Source organism: Pholcus phalangioides, unplaced genomic scaffold (assembly GCF_987345545.1).
Source record: "Pholcus phalangioides strain wild (caught in Gottingen) unplaced genomic scaffold, Ppha-v1.0 ptg000008l_1, whole genome shotgun sequence".
Classification (NCBI taxonomy): Eukaryota; Metazoa; Arthropoda; class Arachnida; order Araneae; family Pholcidae; genus Pholcus; species Pholcus phalangioides.
In genome coordinates, this window is record NW_028301601.1 from 28,483,486 (window position 1) to 28,510,366 (window position 26,881).

The 26,881-nt window shown below is 38.5% G+C and overlaps 1 protein-coding gene across 1 annotated transcript in view; it reads left to right on the top strand.

Annotated features, from left to right (window-relative positions):
* LOC149084153 (uncharacterized) overlaps positions 1-26,881 on the top strand; it is a 332,369-nt gene that overhangs the window by 289,837 nt on the left and 15,651 nt on the right. The gene's annotated exons all lie outside the window — the stretch shown is intronic.

Sequence of the window (26,881 nt, forward strand, 5' to 3'; positions counted from 1 at the left end):
CGAAGTTGCTATCCACAGAAAACCAACTTAAACTTACCAACACTATAGCTCCAGTGAGGTTCGAACCCGTGAGCAAGCGAAGATAATTGGAAAGAAAGGTCACACTCCTCTATGGGGGGGATCGAACCACCAACCTCGCACTTTCCGGGCGTGTTCTACCATTAAACTGCAAAGGACAAGCATTTTCTTTCCTGAGACACTGTGTTCTTTTGGGGTGGCCGGGACTGCGCAATAGACAGCCTCCTAACTCGGTAGCACTTCGTGCAGTTCGTACAGTTAGTGGAGCGGTTCATCGTTTCGTTCTATGTCGCCATCTGGAGGCTAATTTCGTTACGAATTGCTGCTGAGTTAGAAGGCCGTCTATTACGCAGTCCCGTTCATCCCAAAGGAACACGGTGTTTTTACGAAGGAAAATGCCTATCCTCTGTAGTTTAATGGTAGAACACGCGCCCGGAAAGTGCGAGGTTGGTGGTTAGATTCATCATAGAGGAATGCGATTTTCCTACCCAAATTATCTTGGCTTGGTATCCAGTTATCTGTACCTATTGTTAGTTCGTTCATTGTTATTCATGTATTACAGAATTTGTAATAAATGAAAGAAGAAAATAACCCAGTAAAAGAATTTTTCCTACATAACCTTACGGTATTTATTACTACCTGATGTACTCTACCACTACTTATCATTATCTTCTACCTCTTTTTTTTCAATATAGTATTTATTCCACCTCGATATGTAACAATGAACTGACCTTTACGGGAAAAAAAGTAAACTTCAACAAAGATCCAAGAAAAAAAAATCCAAAGAGTCGAATTTCTCTTCGAAATCTAATGGCTTTCGTGGAGAAAGAAAAATACTAAAAACGAAGGTTTTAGTATTAGTGTAGGGGGGAAAAAAAAAATAATAATAAATAAGAAATAGAATTCTTTCATACATTTTTTCCCCTTTTTTTTCAGATTAGTTACTCTTAAATTTTCCGGTATTTTCCTTCCCTTAGAAAACGAGATAGAATAAAATAAGAAATTCGGAAATTTCGAGGTTAAATGCTAAAGGAAGTGACTTTCCTTTTGATGTCCCGTAATTTAGTTCGCCCTCTTTCCTTTTCCTTTTATCAATTCTTAGATGAGGGAATAAACCCTTTAAATGCATTATCAATAATTCTTTTATCCCCCGAACCATATAAAAGGTATAAGAGAAAAGACGATGGTGGAGTCTCTTGCAGTTTTTCCCACGGCCTTCCATCTCGATTCCTTTCACCGTCTAAATAATCTTCTCTCTGTGTGTGTGTGTATACAAGAAAAATGTTTTAACGCCAAAATTGAGTAAACGGATTGTGTTTAAATTCCATTCCGGTGTGAGAGAGGGAATTTCTCTCTGTTGGTGTACACATTTTCCGGCGGAAATTGCTCGGGACAGCCCTGGAATTTGGGACAATCCTATCAGCAGGCTTTACGCAATCCGGGGCAGGGAGTCATAAAATGTTTGCTCGTTGTAATGAAGTTTTCAAAGAGCGGTTTGGCGTGGAAAGTGGCTCGTGATACTGGTAGTGGTGGTGGTGGTGATGATGACGCAGTCGAATGTTTGGGGGAATTATTTACGCATATTCGTAATATTTTATCATTTCTGATATGAAGAGTGGATTTTAAGGGGGATTCCAATCAGTCTTTACATCGAATGCCTTATCTTTTAGGAATCGCTATATGTGTTATGTTATCAAAAGCGTCAATTAGATTAGACAATTGTCTCTCTGTTCAGATTTATTATTTCTATTCAATCATTACATTGTGAGCTGGATAAAATTAATTTGCGTTTTTCATCGATTCCTTTTTTCTGACAATGAGATTTAGTCTTTGAGCATTATACGGGATGACCCATAAACTCATAAATACTTTGAAAATTTATTGGAATTGGTACAAATTTGAATGCTGTTTTGCCGAAAAGTTATTCTCGTGAAAGGGAATTTCTTTTGGTACAGAAAAAAAATTAGTTAAAATGTCTGTTAAAAGAGGGAACTGCACGTAAGTAAATCACTGGAAATATGCGAGTCATAAAGCGCAGGGTGTACGATCAAAACAGCTAATTTCTGAATTTTCCTGTTGCTGGCGCTTGCATAAGATTTTTATTGTGATGTTGGCATTGGCGGATGCACAATTCAAGGTACTTTACCTCAGCCACCACTGCTTCATCTAAAGCTTCGCGAACGTTTCGAAGAGGCCTATAACAAGCCTGGGGCAGCCACTGTCCCGGGATCGCCAGACAAATGGGGCTCCACAAAAATGTACTCGATTTTGCATAATAATAACCCCTTTCAATATATATAGAAGCCCCAAGAAAAAATCTAGCCCGAGAAGGCACACTATGGCTCTGGTTTCGGACACAGAAGTGATTGAAGATCCACCGGATCCACCTCGTTGGGCATATTGCCCAAGTTGGCGTATTGTTGTTGCCTGAAGGAAAGTTCAGATCCAATCACTCCCGATTTTCATCCGCGCAGTACCCTCAATCGACAAAAGTTTAAACATTTTTTTTTGTGACTCACCCCCCCCCCCTCCTGCCCCTTCTCTCTTCATGAGAATGACTTTTTCGCAAACTGCTTTCAAATATAAAAATGCCTTGGTAGCGTCGCATGAAGGAGAACGGAACGGGCAACTCGAGTCGTCCAGTCTCCTGGTGTCCAAGCTACGTTAGATGAATTTAGTGTCTCTGGGAGAGGACAGCCTTACTGGAGAAGTTCAGTAGTCGTCGAATCCGGGGGAAATTATCGAAGTATATCAAAGTACAATTTAATCTTTTCCATATTCTGCCTAAAGCATTTAGAACTATCCTTACTCACGATTGTGTACTGCACCGTGCATACCACGTTTATGAACAGAAATCTCATATCATTCAAATTGCACTTAACTAAAAAAAGAATCGTTAATGCATACATAATCTCGTGCAGCATAATTTTGCGTAGCATTAATCATATTTACCGTGATCGAATTTGAAACTGTTGTATGAAGAAGATTAATGTACCCAGTATAAACACAAGTGTGTTCGTGAGAGTTTGAAACATTGCAAACTAGAATAACTCATGAATGTCCCCATGGACTAACCAACAGAAAGGAAGGGAACTATACAATACAACACAGTAAGTTTTCGACTGACGAATCGGGGGGGAAAAAAAAGGAAAGAAAGATCCCTTTGACAGGAAATCTCGAAGCAATTAATTTCCTTTCCTTTACTTTCGCTTAAGGACTATTTCTTGTGTTTCGTGGGGGTGTGAAGGGGATTTCCTTGCAATAGATTTTGGCTCTTTCATTGGATGGTTCCTTATATATATATATATATATATATTGGAAACAAGTACAGGATCTTTCTCGCTCTTCAACCTACTTCTTGTTCTTGCCGACCTAACACTAAACACTTTTCCGGGAATTCCTTTTCCCTTTTTATGTATCCTTTAGGGAAAAGGCACGACTGTGATGTAGTTTTATTATGGTTTTCTTTTTGAGCAACTTTTTCTTCTGAAAAGTTTTCTTGGTACATTATCTATTTATTTTTGTTTTTGCCAAAATTTACCGGAAATAAGTTCATTTGTAATTCCCTGATATTTTTAGATATAAATAAATTCCATAACATACATTATTGATAGTCTTATAGTATATATATATACACACACATACAGGGTGTATAGCAAGCAGGGGGTATGACATTTTACTAGCGAACAGTGGATCCTAGAGGTATACTTCAAGTAGGAGAAAGTTTCGGAATAACATGTAGTACTCGAATATGTCATTTATGTTTCAAGGGGGTATATAGGAAAAACCGTTTTACCTGCATCTAACGCTGTTTCTATCTCAAATTTTCTCCGTTTTCTGAATTCGAATATCTCAGGGAATATTGCACTTAGAAACATGTTATGTTTTTTGTTGGCATCAGGAGAGACAGGGCAACAATTTGCTTATCGGGTGTGGGTGCACACGGAGACTATATATATATACCTTGAAATATGAATGACATATCTAAGTATTACACGTTATTTGGAAACTTCCTAACTGGAAGTATACCTCTAGGATCCACGGTTCGCCAGTAAAATGTCATATTCCCCGTTTGCTATGCACCCTGAATATGCATACATATAGATTGCTAAGAGAAAATTCTGTCAAATTTTTTGTGACTTTATAGATCTTGTGTTGCAATTCTTTTCACTTTATAAGTCCTGAAAAGCTTTGGTTTTTTTCCCTCCGTTTTCTTTCCTTTTTGCCTCAATTTCATGAGTCTTGAAATGTTCTTGTATTTTTCCCTTTCTCATTTTATGAGTCTGGAGTAGGTGCTGGTACCTTTCCTATATATTTTACTGATCATTAGAAAGCTCTGGTACTTTTCCCGTCCATTTTATATCTCCTGAAGGCTCTTTTCCTCAATTTCACGAGTCTTGAGAAAGCTCTAGTACTTTCCCGCATGGGTGATGGAGAATGGGTCTTGAGAAATCTCTGGAACTTTTACTCCCAAATATGAGTCTCCAGAAACCTCTGGTACCTTTCCTCTGTCTAACGAGCCATTAGAAACTTCTGGTACTTTTCACTTCATTTTAGAGCCATTAGAAACTGTGGTACTTTTTCCCCCCCCCCTCATTTCATAAGACTGATACTTTTCCTTAATTGATGATTCTGGAGAATGTTCTCAGGCTCTGTCCCTCCCGGGATATAAGCCTTTTACCCGTGTGGGTTGGGTCATGCTGGAGAGCCGAGAAAGCTCTGGTACCTTTCCCTCCATTTTATGGGTCTCCAAGGAGCTCTGGTATTTTTTTATACCATTTTGCGTTCTTGAAAGACGGTCTATTTCTCTTCATGTCTTCGTTGGGACTTCAATAAAGCTACACAGTATCATCTTCCAATGTTTTATATGCACATGGAAAATAATTTTGTTATCCACTTTATTACTCATTTCACTTTATCATGCTGTTTTGTAATTTGGTAATTATCGTAAGAAAAAATTATAATTTTTTTATGGTATATTTACCAATTCATGCAAATAAATTCATTCATATATTTCGTACTTTTATTTATTATTTAAATGAATCTCTTGATGAATAAATAATGTTTTTCATGCAGTAATCTTTAATTTTCTTAGTTATTAGTCCTCATTCCTCCGGTGGTGACCTATCAGTCAGAAATTCCTTGGAATATGGACAGGGCCGTCGTTAGGTTGGCCAGTTATTACCATGACATAAACGTCCGTGACGATTTCCCATCTCTACAGCTTATTCTTTATTTTACACGTTGTAATTGTATGGTATTCAATTGTATTTGATCCCATTAGAAAATGAGTGTGAAAAAAATTCAAATATGAATTTCTCATAAGTTACTGTCATTAAAAATCTTGAAATTTTTATTTAAAAACAAAATTGTAGCCATTTTCCCATTATGCATCTTTTGTCGGGTATTTCTCAAAATCTAATGCACAAAGTGAATAGTTCTAGAAGCTGGAATAGTATTTTCCATTTTCGAGCTTGTACTTTATACTATTTTTTTTTTTAATTATTGCTCTTTAAGGAAATTTAAGTCCCCTCGGAGCGTGTCAGGTTCTTTTCGTGGCTGCTGTTTGTCCTGCTATCATTTCTTGGAAACCAGCCAGACACTTTCTTTGACAGTCTCTCTGGGCTCTTTTCATGGCTGTTTTACGACTTGTTCTTCTTCTTGTAAGATTGTAACTCATTTTATTTTATTTTTCAAATAAATTTAAGGTCATTTCAGTTACTGTACGCAAGTAGTGTAGCAGACGCTGAGCTTTTAAAAAAAAACTGTTCAAAAACTAACGGCCATCCCGTTCATTTCTTGATGCAGAAAAACTGTGTTCGAGTATCTTTGACCTACAGTTAATGAAATTTGATGAAATGAAAAGGGAGCTGCGTGTGTGTGGAATTCCTAGCATTAAAATTTCTGCCTGTTATTTGTAAAATTTACTTTAGTACGTACCTCTTGAAAACCACTGAAGGCAGGGAGAAAGAAAGAGAAATATGTTATTCGGAGCCACTTTTTCACTAAACGAATAGTCTGGTGCGAAAGTAACCGAGGGGTACTTCAACGGTATGAATCATATTTACTTCTTTATTCAGAAGAACTTCCCCGACGAACATTCTTCGTAGTGGAAACCTCCGGTTAAAGGGCACTTTTCTGAATCCCTTGGACAGTAGCGGCCTGTCTAAATGCGACGAATAAGATGTTGCATTTAGTGTTGCACTCCAGGAAGTACGATTTTAGACAATGATCATTTTAGGGGGCTCATATAAATGTTGTTTTTGTGGACGTCTAAATCCTACAACACAAATGCTATACACAACTTCTCACGGAATAGGGTATAATGTACAGTATTTCACTCCTATTTTCTGACGGGAAACGCTTTATGGATATATATTTCCCGTCCAAGGAACCAAGGAATCCAACATGTAAGACACAAATTCATAATCGGTCATTTTCAATTTAAAATAGGGGAAATAAATGATATATCATCAGTATAAAATGAAAAGCAGTTAAATGGTGCAGTAGTAAGATGCTCGTCTACCATCGTGACTGTTGGTGTCTGGTGTGCGGGTCGAATCTAGGGAAGAAAATGAATAAAAAGTTTTCATTTCTTCCCTTACTGACAACAACATGAATATTTTTATTCATGCATTGTGGGCATGGACTTGCATGAGTAAATGTTGTACGCATCAATAATTTATGTATACCCACATGAATTGCTGCAACATTCATATAGCTTTTCTGGCATTGGCGAAATCGTGATAGCAAATGAAATCGCCATCTCCATACAAGTTTTCAACTTCTGGAATCAATGGTTGGGGGGAATCTAATTTACTTCTGCACCCAGAGAAGTCTTCTTATCAACTGCTTTTTATTTACTGTTAGAGCAGCTGAAGACTGTTTGAAGATGGAAAATGCAAAATGCAGTTTAATCAAGAATTCGGCCATGCCTATCGAGCTTCATTGAAAGTTTGGTGGTTTCACGATATCAGGTGATGGCACGTAAAATTCTATCGAGAGATTATGGTGCCATGCTAAAAAAAAAAAAGGAAGCTATCCAAACGCAAGCCAGCTGCTATCGCTTCACAACAGCGACAGTTGGAACTATAGTTCAGGTTCAATCAAGATACGTATCGGAGACTTATTGATTGGACGCCTTGATGCACAAGACTCCCGGTCAAGGGGAAAGATGGGCGCAGTAGAATGTATTCTCATACGTGTTTTCTCATACTACCGAAACAAATACATATGCAATTTTTTTGTTTGTTGACATGTGAAATGTCTTCTCTTTTTACCCGTGATGTTAAATTTGAACAATTCAAGTTCTACATTTATATTCGGGAAAGATGCACACATTTCTTCTCAACTACGTCGATATTCACTTAGGGGCCATTCAAGTGGTGTTATGCAAGCAGATTTTCAGCCATTTTTGACCCCCTCCCCCCTTGTCAGCAAAAGTCAGCAAAACACTGACCCCCTCCCCCCCGTCAGCAAAATTTCGTCAGCAGCACACTGACCCCCTCCCCCCCGTCAGCAAAATTTCGTCAGCAGCTTAGAATATTTCATATCTTCAAAAAGGGGTGGTTGATGACGTAAGCGACCTTCAAACCCCCTCCCTCCCCATCATCAAAAGTCAGCAAATCCGAAACCCCTCCGCCCCCCTCGATGCTGACGTAATACTTGAATGACCTCTTACATGAAAATATCCGCGTGTGAATGTTTTAAGTCAGGAGTTCCAAATTTTGAATTAAGTTTCAGGGCATTCTGAATTTTTCAAACAAGTTTTGGGATGTTATAATTAACAAAAAAAAAGCATCGTGTTCTAGTTTTTGAAACAAGTTTTAGGATCAATTAAACAGTTATTTTCCGGATATTATGCTGAGGTGAGCTCGGAAAGAAAAGTCATCACGTCTCCGCCGGGACTCGAACCCAGGCCTCTTGCATACCGGGCAAGCATGCTACATCTACACCACTGGAGACACATGACTCTGCCTTCCTAATTTCACGCACTGTGTCGTGAGGCGCTGAAGTAGAGGCATTAGTAGCCTCTCTTAACTTCAGGAAATGGCCCCCGGGTGGGACGGTTTAGAGAGATATAGACGGCTTCTTTCTCAGCCAGAGATATCAAGGAAACAGTTATTTTCCGGATATTATGCTGAGGTGAGCTCGGAAAGAAAAGTCATCACGTCCTCCATGCAAGAGGCCTGGGTTCGAGTCCCGGCGGAGACGTGATGACTTTTCTTTCCGAGCTCACCTCAGCATAATATCCGGAAAATAACTGTTTCCTTGATATCTCTGGCTGAGAAAGAAGCCGTCTATATCTCTCTAAGTTTTAGGACGTTGGTTTATTCAAACAAAAAAGAAAAAAAGTAATTTGACATTTTATGACACACTGAAATATGCATTAAGAAAAATTTTTACCACTTCGTCAATTTTCCAACTTGAGCATTTCACGAACAGTGCATACTTTAACTTATGGAATGCCCTAATATTTTTAAACAAACATGATTATGTAGATATTTATGTTATAAAAGTCAAAATTATAAACATGAAATTGTTAGTTGAAACATCAAATTGTTAGTTGAAACATCAAATTGTTAGTTGAAACATCAAATTGTTAGTTGAAACATCAAATTGTTAGTTGAAACATCAAATTGTTAGTTGAAACATCAAATTGTTAGTTGAAACATCAAATTGTTAGTTGAAACATCAAATTGTTAGTTGAAACATCAAATTGTTAGTTGAAACATCAAATTGTTAGTTGAAACATCAAATTGTTAGTTGAAACATCAAATACTTCAGCCCACCACCGACAGTCCCCGGTATCCATTATAGTTCAAAGACGAAGAAATATTTCATGCGCATTAAAATTTAATTTTACGTAATACACAATCTTTCCATTTATTATTGTCCTCACCTGTATCTTATAATGAAGAAAGTATCTTATAATGCGGAAGGATAAACCCGATCATCTAGCGAACAAAACGTCGAAAGATATCGAGGATAACACACACATACAGAACTGCTGCTAAAACTTTCCTCTCTTCACACCAAGAAACTTTGGCTAAGGGGAAAACAAAACGCAGAAAATATCTCTTCTCTTCAGAAGCCATCCTGGAAGAAAAGAAAATGGCAAGAGCACGGCACAAGTGTTAAGGAAGAGCCACACGTACCCGCACCACATGCTTTATACTGTACATACACATCCAATAAGAGTTGGTAGCTTTTGTTCCTTGCTATCTCGCTCATATTGCCTGTAGCAGCCCATTCGAGTCAGCTAATTAAGACTATTATGTCTGTGTGGGGGAGGAGGATATATTTGTTGGTGTCAGAGGTACAAATTCTATGCCAGCATGAGCTAAACATAAAAGTCATTTGCAACCCTATGTTCCATGCGAAAATTGTTCGTCTTGGCGTGTGCTATCACTCCTCTCATTTTGTCAGTAGAGATCGGGAACACCCGGCAGACCATAGCCCATATTTGAGCCTTCTCTCGTGTTATGAAATTCAAAATTACAAATACTCATAATCGTGAGTTAAAACATCAATTACTTCAGCTCAACACCCCGAACGGTCCACTGCGTCCATTATAATTCAAACACTAAGAAATATTTCATACGCACCAAGGTTTAATTTGACGTAATACACACAATTTTTCCATTCATTATTGTCCGCATCTGTATCTTATAATGCGGAAGGATAAACCCAATCATCTAGCGAACAAAACGTCGAAAGATATCGAGGACAACACAACTGTTGCTAAAACTTTCCTCTCTTCACTCCAAGAAACTTTGGGAGAGGAAAAATAAAATCCAGAAAATATCTCTCTTTTCTCTTCTCTTCAGAGGCCGTCCTAGAAGAAAAGAAAACAGCAAGAGGACGGCACAAGTGTTAAGGAAGAGTCACACGTACCCGCACCACACGCTCTATACTGTACATACACATCCAATAAGAGTTGGTAGCTTTTGTTCCTTGCAGTCTCGCTCATATTGCCTGTGGCAGCTCATTAAAGTCAGCTAATTAAGATTGTGTACGACACGTGCCTACAGGAACATATATATGTGTACGAGACGGAGAGAGTCAGAAAGAGTCAGAGCGAAGCTGTGGAGGACTCTCTCTCTCTCTCTTCTCCTCTTACTTCTCAGCTTTCTCACATTATAAGGCTGCTGTATCAAGAAAGGAAAGTGTGTTAAAGGACCAGCGAGATATTATATATATAAGAGAGAGAGAGAGAGTCTCTTTCCCAAAGGCATTCCATCAAAATGTCTCGCTCCAGCGGTTGCGCTGTGATGAATGAGAAAGCCTGTGGAGTGTAGTATATATACAGTGTTTCTCACAAAACTGAGATTGAATTAATTGAAAACGAACGCTTTTCACTCAGAACCAGACGGGTAACACTGTGAGTACGGTGTTGTGTGTGGTGGTGGGGAGGGGGGGGGGGGGTTGGAGATCTCTACCGATCACCGTCGCCATCTTTCTCTTCCTAAGGGTTAATAAGAAATCGAAAAAGAAAAATGAGGACAACAAGAAAACAATTTTTACACCCGCTCTTAGTGGAATTTATCTCTGTGAAACGCCTAAAGAAAATATTTAGCAGAAAGAGACATTAATGCCATTTGTAAATATTTACTCAGGCGTTTCTAAAATTGGCGCTGCATGTACTGAAGCAGCTTTCTTTGATCGTTATCCTGATACGTACTTGATTAAAGGGTTATATCTGTTGCACAAGAAACGAAACTGGACTGAACTAAATGATGTACAAGATGTTCCGTAAATTCATAAGTAGCTTGAAAATTCATAAAAATTAAAGAAATCGCTATATTTGAATGCAGTTTGCGGAAGCGTTAATCTGTACAGCAGGAGTGATTAGACTTGAACCTCTCTTCTACATTCGTAACGGTTTTTTTTCCCACCCGATGATTCGTGGCTGAGGCAAGATAACTTCACCAATAGCGCTCTACCTACCAATGTCAACCATCACTATGGATATCTCATGTAAGCGCCAGTAACAGAGGGTAACGCCCGAGTGGCGTGGTATTAAGATGCTCGTCTACCACCGGGAAGGTTGACATCACGTTCCTAGGTTTAAACCCGGGGAAGAACATAAATAATTTCTCTAATGAGCTTGAAGTAACCGTTGATGGATGGCGCTTTCATTTCCAACCGAACTCATTAATGACAGTAAATTGCGATATGACCGGTGTTGGTGTTTGGTGAAGTAGTAAACAGAGGATGATTCGGAAATGAGCTGTTAATCATGCACCCTGCATTTCATAGGAATCTGATTTGCATATTGACAGCGACCGCTGTTTATGTTGCGTCCTCTATCGACATGAACTTGAACTAATTTTTTTTCTGCATCATAGAAAAATCCCCCTTTATGAGATTTCAACTTTTTTCACAATCCGCATTCAAATTCCTACAATTTTTATGAATATTTAAATTATTCAAAAGTTTATTGTACACACTGTACATATTTTGTTAAATGTGAGTTTCCTAGTAGTGGTTGTAGTTCATTAGGTGGTGAAGTTATAGGGGGACGCGGTAGCCCAGGTCAATAATATACTCGCCTAAAGTACCAAAGGATGCTTAGAGGTGTCGCGAGTTCGATGCCCGGTTCATCCTTGTCAGAAAACTTTCCTGACACAGGGGTACAACAGAAACGGTGACATGGCCGCAACAAAAAAATTGCTACCGCAGGGAGTCCCCCATTGAGGGGTTAGCGCACCAACCTCTCCATGAGTATAAAAACAAGCCTGCCGTTTGGAATCGGCAATAAATTGCGGGTCCCACACCTAATTATCCCTCGTGTGCAGAAAATGACCACGTTGCGACAAAAATGATCGAGTTATAAGGAGTTCAAAGGAGAAACTTTCAAAAGATATCACTTCAAATATTAATAGATATTAAAAAAGAGAAGTATATAAATCTATGGTTCTCTCTCTGGAATATTTTCCTTTCCCGAAAATTACGTAAACAAAATCGGGATAAATAGCCCTTTTTTCAACCCAGTTAGCCCGTAATGTGATCTGAACATACAGCTGAACTAGCGGCGAAAAAGAGTAAATAACGGAGGTTTTAGAGGCGCATATACACACACGAGACAAACTTCTTACATGATTAGCATTTCAAGCCTTAAGCAATAGAACTAAACGAATATTATCGCTAGAGATTGAATATGCAATTTCTTACCCTGTAGTGTGGAGGAAATTACTTTGATAGAAAACACAATTTAGGTTGGTTGAAGTTAGAAGACAAGAGAGAAAACCTTTGGAGTGTAGTATATATATACAGTGTTTCCTCACAAAACTGTGATTGAATTAATTGAAAAAGAACGCTTTTCACTCATAACCAGAGGGGAAAAACACTGTGAGGACGGTGTTGTGTGTGTGGTGTGGGTGAAGATTTCTACCGATCACACACACACCGTCGCCATCTTTCTCTTACTAGGGGTTAATATGCAATCGAAAAGAAAAATGTGAAAGAAAGAACGATTTTTACACGCACTCTTAGTAGAATTTATCTCCCTGAGATGCCTGAAGAAAATATTCAGAAGAGATATTAACATCGTTGATAAATATTTACTCAGGCATTTCAAAAATCCGCGCTATATGCACGGAAGCAGTTTAATTTGAACGCGTTTTTATAATACATACTTGGTTGACAAAAGTTGAATGTGAGTTTTAACTGATGTTTTGTCCATAAGCTGGTGGAGTTACTAGGTGTTTGAATAAGGACTTCACCAACTTCGAAATGGCATCACTTTCAAACGATGATAGATACAAAATTTTACATTTTCAAGTGGTTCGTCGGGCAGGCCTGGAATTTTAAATGCACCGGTTCACAATATTAGTTAAATGTTTGCATGATAGTTGACACCACAGTCTTGATGGACAAGTCCACAGTCCTTAAAGGATGGGTTGTATATTGTCCTTCGCAAAACTAGGTCAAATCACGTGACGATTGAAAATAATCTCCTTAGTTTCAATGACGTGGCACAAGCGAAGAGTGGAATTTGAATTCACCTTGTTTCTAAGTCTCTATGGAACAGATGAATAGTTTGAGCTGCTACAGCGTTTCAAAACTTTTACTGCAAAAAAATGACTTCCGAATGCTCTTAACAGACAAAAGTCGACTGTAGCGCTATCTATAAAAAAGTAGCAATTAATTCTGTAAAACATGTCATTTTTATGTAAGCGAGTCATTTCTGAAACAATTCGTTAATTTGTGCGTTCTGTGCTATGATGGACTTGAATTCGGGATATTTTTAAGGCCGGTATTACACTGTAAAAGTTTGATAAAATACCTTTTATAAAACTTGAAAAATCTAACCAATGAGGTTATTGGTTAAATTCTAGAAAATGCCACCGGAGACCTTATTGGCTGCATATTTCAAGTTTTATAAAAGGACTTTTACCAAACTTTTATAGTATAATGCCGGCGTAAGAGAGGATCCTGAAGAAATTAAAATGCTTTGATTGATTTTTAACTTAAAATTTTTCATGAAAAAATATTATGGTTTAACAAAAATGCAAAAGTAGGATTCAGCTTCTTAAAGAAAACTTGGGTAGATAGAATTAAGCCCCAAACTGATAAAAAAAAAAAAGTGCCAGGAAATTAAATTTGTGGTTTTCTTTGCGGCACTGAAACGTCGTTTAATTCGAATGCAAATTCGTCGAAATACCCACGATTGAAATTCTTGACTCTCTCTCTCCGTTTTTTTTCCGATCATATAACTACAGTCGGCCCCCCCGTATTCGCTGTTTCCATATTCGCGGTTTCCGTATTCGCGGTTTTTTTCCTTTATTGGAATTTTTTTTTCAACTCTCAAAAATCGTCATTCATGTGTTTTGTTTACAAAATTTTAGTTGTGCGTATTTAGAATGGCTCGCTAATGACATTACTGTCATCACCAGAGCCGTGGCAGCCCCCAAGAGGGAAACAGTCCTCTTGGGTTGGATTAATCTTTTGCCTCAATGTGCACTAAAGAATACAACCATTTCTACAGAGTAAATTGAAGATACTATAAAAGACATTTTCACGTTAGCGAAACAGGTGTGTTGAGAAGGGTTCAATGATATGGATATAGAGGAAGTCGAACAGCTAAATTAATAGCAATTCAGAGGTGTTGACCGAGGAGGAATTAATGCAGGTTGACTGCTCCTGAAACTGAAGCGGTACCAGATGAAGATCAAGACAAAGAAGTAGAAGACAGGTTCACCATGAGTAACATAGCGGAAAGGCTTCGCACGTTCAAATCAGCAATGGATTATTTTCATGGCACAGATCCCCATATGGTACGCTCTTCACATTTAGAAAAATTGGTAGAGGAAGCCTTGTCATCATATTACAACATACTTGATCATATGAAGAAGATACGACAAACAGAAATTACAATGTTCTTTCAGAAAACATCGCCAACAATCGCTGCACCCTCTTTTACATTTCGTTCTATCCTCTGCGTCACCCTGCTCTTTCCCATGATGTTCAATAAACGAGATATACAAGAAGAAAACTATGGTTTCGGTTATTCGCGGATTTATCGTATTCGCGGTCACCCCCGGAACGTAACCCTCACGAATACGGGGGGGCCGACTGTATATTTCTTTTGAGATTTTGGCTGTTTCAGTATAAAAACTACTTCATACTAAGGAACTACTTGTATCTTAGTATAGATCCAGTTATATTTTTGTTAATGAAAAAGTATTAAAAATCGTTCCAATCTTAGATATAAGAGGGGGGGGGGGAAGATGCAAAATTTTATTAATTTAAATTTTTTGAATAAATACAGTATTTAAAAATTTTTCCTCAAATTCCCATTTTACAAGTGTGAAACCATCACAGCTCAATTCCTACCCTTTTCCAGATTTATTTTAGTTTTAGAAAATGGTTTTCAGTCACTTTTATTCTTTATAAAACTTCAATCTTTTTGGATATTCTTCATGAAACATCCACGTGACTTAAATAATACAGTATAAGGAATTGAAGGTAGGTCGCTGACTGTCCCCATTCATAAAAGGCAAGAGGTTTAGGCGTGTAACAAAAAAGCTGATGAAACGAAATCTGATGGTGTGGCGAAATTAAACAAAACAATCTCTCAGGAATCCACAATGCACTTATATTCGTTAGAAAAGTCCCCAAAAGCATCACACATCTTTAGGAGAACGATCAACAGCCAGCACAATTATACATTGAGAAATCTACACAAAGCCATCATGACTAAACAATGCAGCATGCTGTAATGAGTAGTGATTTTGTGGCACGATCATGCTGGCTGTCATGTTTTGAACACCATACGGGATGTGTTATCATAAAGATCTCAAGAGGCTCTACAACACATATTGGTTAACTCCGATTCATTAAAATGTAATGTTTGTTTCGCTCAGACATTCGAGATAAATCTCTATAACTTCACCTAATTGCAAAATCATCTTGAATGACGAGTACGAAATCGGACAATGGCATCGAACACTCCTAAATGTTTCAGTGAGTATCACGGGACTTGGAAGCAACAAGTGTTGATTTTTATTTTTCGATGTTCTTAGCATTTTGTATTACTACACAGATCCGTAGTGTTGATTAGATAAAGGAAAACGAATCCCTTTGCCAATTAGATGAAGGTCAGGGGTGCCCATAAGAGAAAGGTCAGGACCTCCTTTTTTCAATGAAATGAAGGCCATGGACACTTTTTACCATTGAAATGAAATCCGTGGATTAATTTTGCCAATAAAGATGAAGGTCATGGACTTTCTTTTCCATTAATGTGAAGCAAGGCCGAACTTGGGGGGGGGGGGGGAGAGGCAAAGAGGGAAACTACCCCGGACGACATTTTTTTGGAGAGGAAAAGCATCGCTATATAAAATCATCGAATTTTACAGTGGTAGGGGCAGCAAAATCATGTTAGTTTTTCCCTCACACCTCACAAAAATTCTAGTTACAACACACACATGAAAACCAAGTCTAATAAAATGAAGGTCAAAGACCCCTTTTTGCATAAGATGAAGATCTGGGACCCCTCTTTTCCAATAAGATGAAGATCTGGGACCCCTCTTTTCCAATAAGATGAAAACCAGGAACCCCCTTTTCTGGATAATATGGAATCCGGTGACAAGCTCTTTTTATTAGATGTAGGCCCGGGACCTCTTTAAAGAAAGATGTCGTGCAAAGTTACGTGAAAACAATAGATGGTTTCCTGACATTTGCTCATGGAACCCCTAATCCTCTCAAGGGATCCTCAAAAGTATAAGATATTAAGAAAATATTCACTTATTTAAGATATTTCTTGTATTTTACAGTCTAAAGTCCCATTTGTTCTCAGGCTTATCAAGGAAAATAATTAGCATCTACGAACCAAATCACCTTGACAAAAGCAGATTAATTCATCACCACAGAGTTGCTGTTATGCCATCACCAAGCTGATGCATCAGCTCATTAAAGATAGTTAGGGATAATAACTGCATATTATTTCCTTCCTTATGAAGATAGAAGTGTTGGTACCCAAAAATCATCCAAAAATTATTTTAAAACAAAGAGGGAGACGCTTGCTACGCATTATAGCTTCATATAAAGAGGTTACGCGCTGATTTACACGCTCGCCATACACTGTATATGTTACTCTATTATAGAAAGGCATATTATAATTTCATGTCTTTAGCCTGTATCGTACGCCGCGCAATGCATAAATAATACCACAGCGTATGACGCGGATATACAGTATACGTGAGTTTTCAAACACGTGGAATGAATAATTGAAAGCACCGAATGCATGAACGTCAGCCATACGTGGGATGGAGCGACGACGTCCCTCAAGGGACGAGTGGACAAGTTTACGACTTCTTCCAGTTTATACCACGCCCTATTGTGTCCGACCACCACCCCTTCATGGGTATCCAGATTTATGCCTATAGTTTCCATTGTTTGTTGGTTGACTGTCGCTTAATATTCAACTATATACAGGGTAGGGCCGGAATTGAAGTATGTATAGGAAAATTTAATTTCTCTTGAATGGCTTGGATTACAGAACCAAATATTTGATGCATAAAACGATGTTAGAAGATTCGTGATTTCTGTTGGACGCGGTCAGTGTCTCAAGAGATCTTGTCATTTTATGGTAATACCGAAAAATTGTATTTTTCTCCTAAATAACATAATCTTACCATAATCCAGTAAATGCCATCAAATACAATCTCCTTATGTTCTATAATTATCGAGATCCTGTTATACATACCGTGACCATACATCCCGCTCTGAAGGTTCTATCCCTACTGTGACTGCTTGTTTTCCAATGGCCCGTATGCAGTATCCTGTATTTCAGAGGTTCCTCGAGGAATGTGAACGCGCATGTTTGTGGAGTTTTCCAATGCACCCCCCCCCCCCTGCACCAATAAAATAGACGCCACAGACCCCTTCAATGCAAATAAAATATGAGTTATGGGTTTAGGCTTTCTTTAAAAAAAGAATAAAAATGAAAATCAGACCTCCTGTGCAAATTAGATGAACGCCACAGAGCCCCTGGTACCAACAAATGGAAAGCCACAGATCCCTCGCACCAATAAAATGAAAGACATTGACTTATTGAACCACTATGAACGCTACAAAGGAGAAAAAAACACGTTAGGGTCATTCAAGTATTACGTCAGCATCGAGGGGGGAGGAAGGGTTTCGGATTTGCTGACTTTTTATGATGGGGGGAAGTGGGGAGTTTTTAGGTTGCTTATGTCATCACCCACCCTTTTTTGAAGATATGAAATATTCTAAGCTGCTGACGAAATTTTGCTGACAAGGGGGGGGGGGGGGGGTCAGTGTTTTGCTGACCTTTGCTGACAAGCGAAGGGGGGGGGTCAAAAATGGCTAAAAATCTGCTTACGTAGTACTTGAATGGCCCCTTACGACAAAAAAGTGTTGATTTTGTAAAGACAGATTTTCCAATAGATTTCGATTGCTAACATTTCAAAAATCTGCTTACAAATTTGCCAATATAGTGGGCGATGGTAATGCGCATGAACAAGGTTAATATCTCTCTGCACGAAGAGGAAATAGCGACAGTTGTGAAAGAAAGTAACTGTGAACTTGGCTTCCAACCGCATTGAATATTTCAGTTCATTTTCAATTATCAGGAACGCGCTGCGTGACGAAAATTTTTTTTCGTTGGGTGTTTTGGCGCGTAACTGACCGTTACAAACCTCACACGTTACAAAATAATATGGAAAAGACTTTTCTGTGTTAGTTTTTCACGAGGAATTACTAGTGCAATTATTGGGTGGTTGATAATATCCAAGAGGAAGAAAGAAGAGAGAGATAACTCATTTTTCTCACCTTCTTTCTTTCCTTCCCCTTGCGTAAATAATTATAATAATTTTTTTTTATATTTATCTCTTTGTGCTATTTTGTATCATGTTGAAGGTCGGCCTGCTCTGTGCAGAGAGATTTTTTTTCAAATGGTACACCGGCTCGCATTCACGCTTTGAAATTGGAAAACCGCAGAAAACAAACTTCAGCCATCCACCACTGTGCATCAATGGAGTTCAGACCTGAATCCTCACCGCGAGAGTCTAGCACGATGCCCACACGGCGGCAGCAAGTTCAACTGCGCGTCATCCAACTTTTTTTTGTGAAACGCTTGTACGTAAATGTGTTAATACGTCACAATATGTTCGAGTAAAGCATTAGGTGTGACTACATACCTTTGACCTTTGAAGACCGGACACACCCCGCTTCCCATCTCAGAGAGATATCGAAGCGTTCCCGAGGGATGGGTGTATCCGGAAAGCTTTATTATAAAAACAAAACATTGTCGCCTCGGACAATGGCAACAAAAATAAGATATATATAAAAACGATCATAAATCTGAGATCATATAACAGACTAGCTATAATACCCGGCGTTGCCCGGGTTTTCTTCAATGAGGCTTTTTTGGATCACGTGGTATCTCCCTCTTTCTTTGAGGGACATGCAAACCGTGTCCAAGTTCACCAATATGGCGACTTCCTACGCGACTCATGAAAGAAACAAATCTAGATTTGAAGAAACGTAAAAAAAAAATGAATATATATATTTTTCTTTTTTTTAAGGGTGCTAGGTATTTCGATTCCCCACTTTGAACTTCAAGTTATCCATCTCTGCCTGTTTCTACTTCAAAAGAAGCTGTGGAATTTCTTCGATGTACTTTACGGGCCCATAATTCATTTTAAAACATCCTAAACTATGAATTTATGCAGTTGAATATCAAAAGACAGTACGGAGACATTAATTTTCATGCTCGAGAAGATATAAATAAAAAGTTGAAATCAATGATATTGCACGAATATCCAACTCAAAAGTAGGTCCGGCTAATTACTTCATGTTTAACCTCCTGGGCTTCGTATATCTATAAGCGAACTCAATATTTGAAAAATCGAGAATTCAATACAATTTTTTAAATTATTGATGTGACAGAAAAAACCCCCCCCCCCACCAAATTTCCGCATTTTCTACATTAAAATCGGCAATTTTAACACTGATTTCTATGGGGGATCATCCTTTGCCTTACCCTCAAAGTGATGCTGATAATGGTGTCTATTCAAAAAGCTCTCATTACTGGGAGAATTGAATAAAGTGGCAAACCATTATAAAGGCATAAATATTATACATATACTGACAGCGCTGAAGAAATGACAAACCATTGTAAAGGCATATACACGTTTTAAACGCATTGCTAGGGAACCACGGTAACCAAAGTAAACGTTCGGAAAGTGATTGTTGAGGTCCAAAAACCATTGTTGCCCGAAAGTTTTTTGCCCATTTGGGGCATTTGCCCTGCTCTGACGAAATTTTAAAGTAGCCTATCGTTCAAGTCGGGTCCCATTTGGTATATATGCAAAATTTGGCGACGATCGATCTAAAATTGTAGATTTGTATAGAGAACATACACACACACACACACACACAGACAGACACACAAAGACAGAAAATCAATTTTATATATATAGATAATTAAAATCGAAACAACAAACGCCGATAGGCAATCAAAGTCATAAACAAGATTATACGATGATGGCATTCTCATAAAGAATCTAGTAATCGTCAGTTGATCGAATTATTGTCAATAATCGAAATCTAATGATTGTCAATAATCTAAATGCAATGAATATAACATTTCGAATCGCAATAGATCAGCTAATCACAGTCATCCATGTTTTTAGATTGGCCAGCTTCAACATCAGTTCGATTGTTGGCATCGGTCTTCAGTAGTCATAGGTCCGCCGTTGTCTAGGCCACAAGTTGTATGGCCTCGCCTGATTGCTTCTCTCTCGCGAGGGCGGGTATGTGATGTCAGCAACTCCTCTCCGTCTAGGTCTACATACCGTAAAATTAGTGATGCGTTGAATTATTTCTGACATTTTAGGGGCGAGGGGTCCTTGAATTCATAAAGGTTGAGAGATACTGCTTTATAGTCCATTCCGTGTCAGTACGGAATCACATTCCCAAAAGCTGCACATCACACACGATTCGTGTATCCACTCTTCCAGCATCCCATCATTGCACTATCCCCTTCCTCTTCAGAATACCTAGAAATGCATATATACATACATACGTACCTCAGAAGTTGGATTTCTGTAGAGCTTTCCCAAGTTTATAACGCGCGTGGGAATTATTCCAGCCCTACCATCAAGCGTTAAGTTATCCGCTTTTATGGTCCATGTAAGCAACGGGGTGGGAGGGGATACCTGTCGGAATGGATGTTGCTTCCACCCCCCCCCCCCGATCGAAGATATACTTCTTACTCGGAATAGATGTAAGCTAAAACCCAAGATATGTATTCATTCGCGCAGTGGTGGCATCCTACCAAGGAATCGAATCCTTGATGATAGAAACAGATTTTCCCCTTGAATTCATGTGTTTGCTCATTGCAATCACGTAGCCATTACCTACCAGAAAACGGGAGGAGATAGAAGTGAGGGGTTGGGCAATTTCCAAAACGGTGGGCAACAGCTTGTAGTGTGCTTTCGTGGTGGCCACAAACAACTTCTCTCTTCTCTCTCTCTCACTGCTAAGGAAGTTTTCCAAGATGATACGAGCGAAAACATGGTAGGGATCGGAAGATGGGCAGTAGATGCTATATTCCAGGTGAAACTCATCTCGCGCTCTCTCTCTCTCTCTCTCTCTCTCTCTCTCTCTAACCACACGCCCTCGTTACAGTGGCCTCCAGCTAAGTATCAGTGGCGTATATATTGCCCTTCTGGAAATCGTACACGTCGGTATCGATCGTAACAGGATCGTGATGTCATTATAAGTTCGTTTCAGGAAAACCATTCGTCGATTAACGATGTTACGGGATAAATGCTACGCGTGTTGTGTTCGGATAACTGAGGAAGTATTTGTGTGGATGGGATATATGGAGGTTGGTTGAGAATTGGAGAACGAGGTGGGGGGGGGGGGAGGACCACGTGATTGGCTGTGGGAAATCGAATAGTATATCTGATCTCTGGCGAGATACGGTCCTCCTCAATTTATAACTCTGAAGATTATTATCATGTTAGGAACTGTCTTCAGTCAGTCGAACTACGCCGTAAAAATAAAGGGCTGATCGTCTTCGTATCGATTAGAATTTGATGATTGGTGGGTCCTTTCTTATGCTCGAAAATACCGCTTGGTAAAAAGACGCTCATAGGCGAGGGAGTAGAGATTGTTACTACCGACGAGACCAATTGTTTAAACGCATTAGCTCATTGCACGGTTGCACTTAATAATCATTCAAGATAGTATGCAATGTTCTCTCCAGGCCGGTGCATAGGCGTGAAGTTATAGGGAATATTGGGAGGGCTGAGAATTATAGGGGGCGGGGGGCTTGGACCTTTTGGGTCCGTGTTCTTGACCAGGTGTCAATGATGGACCCCTTTAATGTTCTAGAAGAGATTTGAGGGGATTCGTGGCCTTCATTTTGCTGGCATGAAGAATCCGGGGAACACAAAATGTTAAGAAACCTGACCTGACCCAGGTTCTATGGGCTTTAGCCAATTTTAGCCATGGCGCTCGACCGTGTCTGTATACAATATATCTATTTAATCTATAATCTGACTGTGTACACTAAATTTGAATTTTTTTTATCGCATGCAACGTTGCAAGAGACGTTGAAACTATTGACGCTGTGTGACTTGAGTTGGCGCTCAAGTCAACTATGTTAAAATGCTCAAGTGACTAAGTTAAAATATAGGCTTCTTCTTCTCAATCCCAGCCTATTGTCATTATTAACCATCATTTTAACCATCCTGTAGTTGACGGGGTCCACACCAGGACTATAATTGATATAATATTAGAAATCTCAAATGACTGGACTTTCCTGATCATTGGCAAAAGCACCACGCAATCTCATATAGAATCAGACAGCGTGATGATCTATCCTCCAGCAGAAACAAACATTTCTCCGGACAAGGAATAAAATGGCTGCTACGTTCATGTGCACACACATCTCAGTTGCTTCCAATTTCATAACCTCAAGCTATCATCACACACTAGACATTCAGAAAATTCCTCTTTTTGATAACCCTGCAAAACCATAATTTCAGTGTATCCAGAGCCACACAAAAGCTTCCCAAGGAATTTCAAAACACTCCCGATTCCATTTAAATCAAAATGGTCTTGGGTATTTTAGAGAGAGAAACAGCGTCCTTGCAGGAAGCGGAAAACAAGGATTAATACGGCGGGAGGCTTCTCGGGTGCTTACAGTAATGGGGGAGTAGAGTATACAACAAGCGTATGCGTTCTTAATACATCAAAATCCATCGTGGCGGAATGAAGTGGTGCCCGAGTCTTATTTAAAATTATGAAGGCTTAATTTCCTGATTCCTTTTCGGACGTTTTCCCCCCCCCCTCTCCACCCAGCATCCAGCCCTTCCTTCAGAATCTTCTGGTAGGCAATGTTTCTTACGAGGAACGGCTGTTCTCTTCGAGAAATCCCTCGACATTGTCTCGCAACATGCTTAATGAATTCCATTTCTTCTCTCTCTCTCTCTCTTTTTTTCGTCCTCCTTATTTCTAAGGATACATTCTATTCCAGAGGCTGTGCGCGAGAGAAGAAAATCCTACACGGAGGCTTGTCCTCGTGTTAAACGGGTCAGAAATGACTAAGCGACTTGGAAATTTTTCTAATTAAACCCCCCTGCGTCCTGTCCTCTCGCCCGTCGCTCTGTTACCCAAGAAGGTCTGGATCTGCTTTCCTTTAACCAACCAGCAGTAAAGCAATTCCATTGGAATCAGCTTTTACTCGGGTGGTCTTTCGCAAATACTAGTATAACTCCGTCTATTTTATAATACTCTCTATGAGGGTCTCTCTCTCTCTCTCTCTCTCTCTCTCTCCAGCAGGACGTTAAGCAAAAAGGACTTCCGCTAGGACGGTTCCTTATGTAAATTACCATTTGAGAACATCTTGGGAAGAGTTTTTGCTTCTTTTTCTTATCTTCTCTTCAACGAAGAAGATGGAGCCTTTATCCTGAACGATCGTGCTTTTGACAATGATTGATTCCACTTTTGCTGCAGAATGTCTCCACCCTTTGCAAGTATAAGCATTAAGATTTACCCGCGGAAGCAAAACTCTTTGCATTTCCTCATTCTTTATTTTTTTCCCCTACTCAATGTCTTTAACGCAGGAAACTTCCTTATTTTGAAACTACGTCTCCTTTTTATTTTCTGTGTGGAAAACCGTTCTTGCGTGATTTTCCATTTTCTCCAGAATTTAATGTCCTCCAGACGAAGACGAGTGGCTTAGGACACACCTCTTATGTGGACATGAAGTCGTTCGTTAACAGGCACTGGTTTCTCTTTGTAACTGCATCTTGACGTCAGTTCTGAGCACGAGTATTATGAGAGAACGTGTATGTCTCACACAAGATTTTCCTCAAACGCTTAAAAATTTCATTTAACCCGCGCTAAAATTTGTGTTTGAGGACGCGCGTGGGGGCTATCAGACCTCCGATGTCCATTTTCGTGATGTTATTGGAGTACAGTGAAATAAATTCATTTTTTTTCGCTTCAAAATGCACCTAATTAAAGTTATTCAGAGTTCTCTTCGTTTATGGTACCCCTAAACGTTTAAGGCATCATTTTATTGATTCATTTTTTATGAAAGCCCTATTCTTTGTGATTCCAAAAGAGGCTTTGTTTTGTTTATATGGCGCTTAGAACCGAAGTTACGTCCACTTTAGTGTTGAGTTTTTACATACCTGTATATCTACTACAGACGACGCCGCTTATTAGAATCACTGATAATGATATTGTTGGGTAATTTTACAATTTTTTGCAAAGAAAAAAAACGGATTGATATCATAATATAGAAAAAAAACACGTTTATAATTATCGGGACTTCTTATAATGTTATCTTTTTCGTCGGAAAGTTTTTCTGCGCATTTTGAAGCTAAAGTATAACCAAACTTATTTTTTCCCCTATAAGTTATTGATATCAAGCTGCAAGACTATGTAGGAGGCTAGAAGTTGTTCTCTCCTTTTCCAAACCCCTTTGTTGACAAACATTTCCGGACATGTGAAAATAACTTTTAAATATTTGCTGTGATCGATTCACACATGAAGTTGCTTTTGCAATGGCCTTCCTACATTGAAGGCAAACGTTTGACGGAAAAAAAACCTTTTCTTCAGTTCTTGATCCGTTTCTTTCGGTTGACCAGATTAAACGTATTGAAACGTAATGAAACGTATTTTACATCTTTTTAAATTTATCTTAATTTGTAAAAAAAAAGTCCCGTTGTTGAAATGAAACGATTGGAAATTTTTTATAACCCATTATTGGGAAATAAAAACAGAGTTGCCCCGTTTTAGCAATACCGTTAACTATAAGTCCCGTTCGTCCAAGCAACATGTATGCTCAACGTACTTGCAAACAGGAATTTTTACGGATATAGTTATCATTCGTTTATTTTTATCAGAAAACCCGAGTCTCAAAGCGATCCCATTACACGGACTGTATCTCGTTATAAGACCTCGTACAAATAAAAGGACTAAATCTCATATACAGACAGCATCAGTATCTCCCACTATCTCTCGTTTGCTGAAATACTTACTCATCGTACTTGCGTATCAAGTTATCCAACTCAGAATGTGCACTTCTCTTTTCTGCGCATAGAATTGCAGGGGAAAATAAAAGTTCTCCCAAACATTTCTATGACATTTTTTTAGGGTTATATCCGTGCATACGGGACAAAGAGAAAGCACAAAAACATGGACCGAGGATAAGTCCTGCTCCTTCTTTTCCGTATTTCCTAACACTTATTACTTTACTGCTTGTTAGCCACAAGTTATGGAGGGACGATAGCAGTTGAAGACATTGGTCGTTAAAGTAAAAAAGAAGGAGTCTTCCTTAGTCTTCTTATGCTAGATATTATTGCTGAAGAAAAGAAAAAAACGAATAAAAGAAAATGTCTTCGTTAAAAATCCGATTGACTTTATTTTTTTTCCACTAAAGAAAGAGATTTTTTTCCGGAAAAAAAAAAGGGGAAAAAATGGAAGAAATCTCCTAGAGTACTTTTTTTTATGGTTAGGATTCATTGTTATTCTCAGATGTTATTACGACGTTTCCCTTGTTATACGAGAGATGCTTCGGGACTTCTAGATATTTCTTCTCGATACAATGAAAGGAATATAAAAAATAATAATAATAATAATAAATACTTAGAAGAAGAAAAAAAATCCCAGGATGTTGGAAAACACGGAAAAATATAATCCTTAACGAGCTTCTCATTCTATGTTCATTAAGGCTATCCTTACTCTTCTTCTTCTTGTTCGAGTTTCTCCTGTTCTCTGGTAATGAAGGTATGTTATCGTTATGAATTAACGAGGATTTTTCCGCGGATTGCTCCGAAATAACAGGTTAAATATGCGATCGTTAATCAAATTCGGTATTATTCTTTTTTGTTGTTTGTTGCGGTGATGGTTATAGAGTATAATGAAGAGAGAGAGAGAGAGTGGTGATATGATTTAATGAGGATATTATACCTGGAGATGTGTTTTGCTGTATAAATATGTGATAAATAAAACTAGATTTATTGTAGATTCAAAGGAAAAGGAAGGTATAAAGCTTATATATAACAAGTACCAACGACTAATAACTTATTAACACCGACTAAATATGCGTTTAAAATATATATATGTATAGAATTTTATACTTTTAATACAATTAAATATAATAATTTAAAACGTGAAGATCAATTGTCAAACTCGGATAGCAATAAAAATTGTAAAAAAAATTGTACGGCAATAAAATTCTCACGTTATTTATATTTTTTTCTGTTCCTACAATCGGAATGTGCAATTATATGAATTCACTACCGATAACTTTCGCGGTGGCAACATTAACACTTGTCATGCGAATTTTTTCTCAGCTGCAATTGTTTATCTTTTCTGCCATGTGCAACACTGGCGCAATATTGCAACCCTGTCGAACACAGGATTATTCCGTAAAACAACACACTCATCTCGTTCTTGCTTTTTTCTTCCCCCTCCCTGTCATCGGCAGATATAAACCCCAGAAGAGAGAGAAATATTCTATATCTTTATCTATTACATTTCACATGTAATGGATACACGTTCTTTACCGACTTGAATTAGACTAAGGGAAGGGAAAAATATTTCATTCGAAACACCAATTCTTTTCTTCATTTTATATATGAAACAAACCTTCCGATTTCACACTCGGCAACATTCTGCAGCTATAGAACGAGTTTTAAGTTCCATTCAGACGAAATGCTTTAACCCAAGCGCAGGGTGTTTATAATTGAAGTTCTCGTATTCTGAGTATTTTTTCCTCAAAAACTGCTTTTCCGAATACAGCAAAATTTTTAGGATATCTTAAAGAGACCGTGAGAGATAGATTAGTGAAATAAAAATAAATAGT